Source organism: Suricata suricatta, chromosome 4 (assembly GCF_006229205.1).
Source record: "Suricata suricatta isolate VVHF042 chromosome 4, meerkat_22Aug2017_6uvM2_HiC, whole genome shotgun sequence".
Lineage (NCBI taxonomy): Eukaryota > Metazoa > Chordata > Mammalia > Carnivora > Herpestidae > Suricata > Suricata suricatta.
Genome location: NC_043703.1, coordinates 112,772,811 through 112,778,810, shown reverse-complemented (window position 1 = coordinate 112,778,810; position 6,000 = coordinate 112,772,811).

Here is a 6,000-nt window from a genome sequence, read left to right as displayed (position 1 = left end):
CAGTGAAGAAATGGGCAGAAGATATGAACAGACACTTCTCCAAAGAGGACATCCAGATGGCCTACAGGCACATAAAACGATGCTCAACATCACTCATCATCAGGGAAACACAAATCAAAACCACACTGAGATACCACCTCATGCCTGTCAGAGTGGCTAAAATGAACAAATCAAGAGACTATGGATGCTGGCGAGGGTGTGGAGAGATGGGCACTCTCCTACACTGCTGGTGGGAATGTAAACTGGTACAGCCGCTCTGGAAAACAGTGTGGAGGTTCCTCAAAAAACTATCCATAGAACTCCCTTTTGACCCACTAATAGCATTGCTGGGATTTACCCAAGAGATACAGAAATGCTGATGCATAGGAGCACATGTACCCCAATGTTCATAGCAGCACGGTCAAACATAGCCAAAACATGGAAAAAGCCTAAATGTCCATCATCTGATGAGTGGATCAAGAAGATGTGGTATATATACACGATGGAGTACTACATGACAATGAGAAAGAATGACATATAGCCATTTGTAGGAAAGTGGATGGACCTTGAAGGTGTCAGGCTAATCGAAATAAGCCAGGCAGAGAAGGACAGAAACCGTATGTTTGCACTCATAGGTCTAACAGGAAAACAGGAGAAACCTAATGGAGGTCCAGGGGGAGCGGAAGAGGGAAAGAGAGTTGGGGAGAGAGAGGGATGCAAAACTTGAGAGACTATTGAATGCTGAAAATGAACTGAGAGTTGAAGGGGAAAGGGGAGGAGGGAAAAGAGGTGGTGGTGATGGTGGAGGGCACTTATGGGGAAGAGCACTGGGTGTTGTATGGAAAACAATTTGACAATAAAATATTATAAAAAAATTAAAATATTTAAAAAATCAAATAAAATAAAAATCTATGCAGCTCATAGGCAATAGAGCTGGGATGCACTTTTTCCCCTACACTCTTTCCACCATCTGACACTTTGAGAAGTGGAAAGGGTGCAGACAAGTCTGTAAGAGGGAAGATGAAGAGCTGAAGAAGTTTTGAAAGATTAAGTTTAAACATGATAATTTTTTTTGTGCAATTTTCATCCACTACTTGAGTTTCTGGGAACTTGTTTTTTGGATTTCGTTTATAGAATAGTTCTTTGGCATAACAAAGTGTTTGACTTTAACATTTCTTTCTTCTGCTGCCAGGAGTTTGGTTTTGTCTCATCATTTTACAGTCTACCTAAATGTTTTCAATTGTGTAAACGACTGTACCGTGTTTAGGTAAGTAAGTGGATGAAGAAGCTTCTTCTTTCAGCTTAACTAAGGGCCGAAGATCCTTGAATTCAAACATGGGGTTGCTGCTTTCTTTGCTGTAAAATTATTTCTGCAGAGCAGATATACAGTGCAAGTCAACAGGGTGGAACCACTTGAAAATAAGTGTTCTAATGGCATCAGATTCCAGGAATGTCAAAGGGTTCCTGTGGCACCCCCTGCCCCTGCCTTCGGTCTGGCAGGTGAGACCTCATGGAGTCTGAGATGCAGCCAGACTCATAGAGTCTGAGATACAGCCTCGCTGGCGCTGTCACAAGCTCTGTGGAGCCCAGCATGCCTGCACATCAATCAATCTGTGTTTCTCTGAGCTTGTGTAAAACAGGAGAGGTCAGCGCAGAATTCTGGAGAATCAGATTCTCAGAGCGCCTCTTGAACATGGCAGTAAGTATGTTTGGGGTCAAAGGCAAACACTGTCTACTAGTTAGAAGCCTTAAGGGTCAATTCAGTCCATCTGAGGTCAAGTCTTCCTGTAGGAGAAGTGGCGGGGAAATGTACATGCTTACAGCACTCTCAAAAGCCGTCTTCTTTCAGCTCCTAGGAGGACTGAACCTGTGGGTGTTTACTTGCCCCTGACTTGCTGCCAAATGAATTCTGTTTACTTCTTGCATGGTGGACACTGCCCCTATCTTTGAAGTAAAATGGCTGGAGAAGGAGCTGAGCTAGTGCTAACACTTCTGTCAGAGGGCTTTGGCAGTCCTGTAAAGAGGAGACAGGACCAGAACCAGGAGTGAACTGTGGTGGGTCAGAGATCAAAGGGAAGATTATCAAGTGTCAGATTCTCTGTCTACCATGGTCTTACCTGACTTCAGTGGCTAGTGGAGATATGAGCATTGGCCAGTGTTCTGGTTATCATTGCTTGTCGCTGCTCACAACTCTGTGGGTTGACTTGGGCTCAGCTGGGCACCCCTAATTTGGAGTCACAGCAACATATCAGCTGGGCTGCAGTCATTGAAAGGATCAACTGGACTGGATGTCCAGGATGGCCCCTTCACAAGACTGGCAAATGATGCTGACTGTCGGCTGGGAGCTCAAGTGTACATGTGTCCTCCACAGGTGGCATGCGCTTCTTGGTGACTGGGTTCTCTGAGAAAGTGGTTCGAGAGTGAGCATTCCAAGGGACTCAGGCAAAGGTGGAAAGTCTTCTTATATGTGACCCTCAGAATTCTCAGAGCATTGCTTCTGATTCACTCTCTGTTGGTTAAGGGAAGTCATTAAGATCAGCTTAGATCTGAAAGGTGAGGATTAAACTCTACTTTTTGAGGCAAGGAAAAGGATGCCTAAATAGTGAGGTCAGGAATGGATGGAGGCCATATTTCAGGCATCTACTGCAGCCTGAATAAATGTCAGTCAGAGAGTAACAGCGTCTGTATGGAATGGAGTGAAACAAATGGTCATCAAATACTCAGGATGCAGCAACACTTTCGCATACATTATTACATTTAGTATTTTCAACAGCCCTAACAAGTAATGTGACACACTGTTTTTTTTTTCAGCCCCAATTCTTCACTGGGCCCTGGGTCCAAGCTCTTTGCAATGTAACTGTTCAGTGCCTCTCACATGACAAATACACATGGGATTATTTCCATGTGCAAAAGTACAGGGCTTGGTCATATGACTTACTTTGGCCCACGGAAAGACAGGAGATGTCATGCAAACAGTGGGTTGAAATGTGCCTGCATTGTTTCTGCGAGGGTGTTTGGCTAGGCTCTCTGGTGCTTTTGTCCTCACCCTAAGAATTCCTCCCAGGGAGGTGGTGCCTCTTCCACCTGGGACAGACACGTGGAACAGACTGTAGAGCCAGCTGGATTCATAACTCGAAGCAGAGAGATTCAGCCAAGCCCAGCCCGAGTCAGCCAATTCCCAGCTAGTTGACCGTAGATGGGTGAAAATAAATGCATATTATTGAATGCTACTGAGATTCTGTGGTGGTTTGTCATTGTTGGGTAATAGAGTAGGCATTATTAGCTCCTTTTTTTTTTTCCTCCCTGAGGCCCCGGGCCATTTTTAAATCTAGCTAAGCTTAATCTAGGAGCCTGTACTGGCTGCTACACTGATACTCTGGGAAATGGGCTAAGGTAGTGTGACCAAGCACCTACCCAGTCCTGGTGGGCATGGAGCCGGAAGCTGGAGGAGTTCTAAGTGGGAAGGCTCCTCTCTGTATTGCTTCCCTAGGAAGTTCTTAGAGATTTTGCTGTGCGCTTTTATCTTGGAGTGTGTGTGGTTTTGGTGGGGTGCTGCTGGACTGAGTTTTGTTGTTTCCTGAGGAATTTCCACTGAAGAGATGAACAGCTGAGGAGGGAGGACCCGTCTACAGAGCTCAAGCATGAAAGACAGCATTGTTGATTTGACTGCCTTGCGTGGTTAACTAAAGGACTCAGAACGCCCTGGGAGGGCATTGGTCTTGTAAAGAATAACTCTGTGTGTGTGTGATTGGGAATTTATAGCTCTAACATTGATACTCTACACAATGAGAATAAACAGAGGAGCTGGCTTTGCTCTAAGACTTGGCTTTTAATATTTATGCAGATTAAACTCTCCTTTCCATATCCCATGCTTGGTCTCTCAGTGAATGATGTTATGTGACTGGGTGTGTGAGAGAAATCCCTTTACCTGGTTCTGAATGAATCCTTTAACCTCATGGAGGCTCAGTTTCCACTTGGGCATCATGATGCCTGCCTTAACTACCTAACACCATGCAGGGCAAACAGCCTGGATGGAAAAATACAACCTTCATCAAACTGCCAGTGGATGAGTGAATCTGTATATTTCTTTAAAAAAAAAAAAGATTAATGGATATCAAGAACCCAGAAGGATTTTTTTAATTGCCTTATTTTTGCATTAAAAAATAATTTTTAAAATGCATGTGGGGCTTGCCGCTGTTGTTATCTGGCCTCAGTCTGTTCAGGCCAATGCTAATATGGTCACCATCCACCGAAACCAGGTAAGACCTGTAGACAGAGACACCAGCAGCTCCAATAATTGTCCCTCCCAAATCTCAGCTCCAGAGTCACCACAGGTTGTTTTAGGTGCTGGGCCCATTGGCCATTTGCCATCCTTGGCAAGGCCTTAGTGGGATCTGACATCGGCTCAGATTCTTTTTCAGCTCTTGGTCCAAGGTGACATTTAATGCCTATATATTGGCTCCTTTCTCTTCCATATTTCCTTTGAACTGAACAAATAATCCAAAAACTTGAGTTTCAGAGGCAGAGGAGTTACTTCTAAACCTCATCTATCTATCTCTATGGACCTTGGGAAAGCCAATCAATCTTCTCTAGAACACGGGGGTCCTTGGAAGGGATTAGGAATCCAGACCCCCTCAGTCCAATCAGAGCATTGAGAGGCCCCTCGAGCAAATAATAACATCTGCATTAGGGGATTTGATATTTGTATGTCTCCTTAGCTGTGACATTAATCTGAGAAATGCTAGCAGGAACCCAATGAAGGCTCTTTCCCAAGTCCTCCTCCAACCTCTAGCGTTTGTTTTAGCAGTAGAAAAGATGGAAGGATGTTGTTCCCTGTACTGTGATAAAGGGAAGTACTCACCAATTCATGATTCCAGCAAAGAAAAGAAAACATTGCCTGAAGAGTGCATTTATGGGATATAAGGAAATATCCATATCCAGGAGGTTGGAAGTGAAGGTGTGATGAGGAGCATTTCGATGAAGTCAAATCTCTAACACACAAATGATTCAGGAATGGGTGCACACCAGCCCAAGAGCAGCTGACTGCAGGAACAAACCAGTTTCCATTTCACTCAGATGGCTTGCAAGACATTTCAACAAGAGTTGTAAAGAGAACAGCCGTTCTAGGCAGGGAAGAGTCCAGTGCCCAAGCTAACTTCAACACTGCCACCAAAGCCTCATAAAGAAAACATTTGGCAGAGTGTGGACATTCCCAGAATGGAGGCTTGTCGTGTCTCTTGCCCCAGCCGGTGGGGCGGTAAATCTTTGCGGGTCCGTTCCTGAGGGAGGGAGAGAGAAATAGGGCAGGAGGGAGACGCAGGGAGTGAGGCAAGTCAAGCGTTTTCTGATCAAGCCCCTGTTTATTGAGAAAACACTATATCTTATAAAGGTTGCGAGGCGGGAAACTGGCCCAGGTTGGTTGCCAGGTAACAGAGTCAAATGATTATTAGAAAAAGGGGAAACCGAAACTGAAACTCTGAACACAGCATCAAAAGGAGCGCCCAGACTTTTGTCCGCAATAATGGGCAGGGGAACATTAGCGCTGCATAAACCGGAATGCGGTTTGATCTTTTGTTCATTTTGGCTTTTTTGGTCTGGCTCAGTATGACTGTCTCTGAATCCTGGACCAGGAAATGCACTCTACTAGCCTCCAGATGTAAATCTTGGTTTTTTTGGTTGCTCCCTGGAGAGCGATATGTCCTTGCCTGAGGCGGCCAAAACTCAGCAGCTCCCAACAGAGGCTGCCTCTGGCCAGGTATCTGTCCCAGTGCAAAAACTGCCATGGTCAAAATGGCGGAGGACAGAGTGGAGAGCAGGTGCCTGGGCAAAGCCTGGTTCCACCAGCTATTTCAGGGTTCTCAAGAGTAAAAGATATACATAGTGTGATGGGCTTTCACACTCATGCCAACCAAGCAAAGCTTGATAAGAAAACGGGTATGTCAACTGCTTCAATAATCCCTTAACTAGAGAATCCTATTAATTAGAAGACCCAGGTAACTGCAGGCAGTAAAACATAAAAAG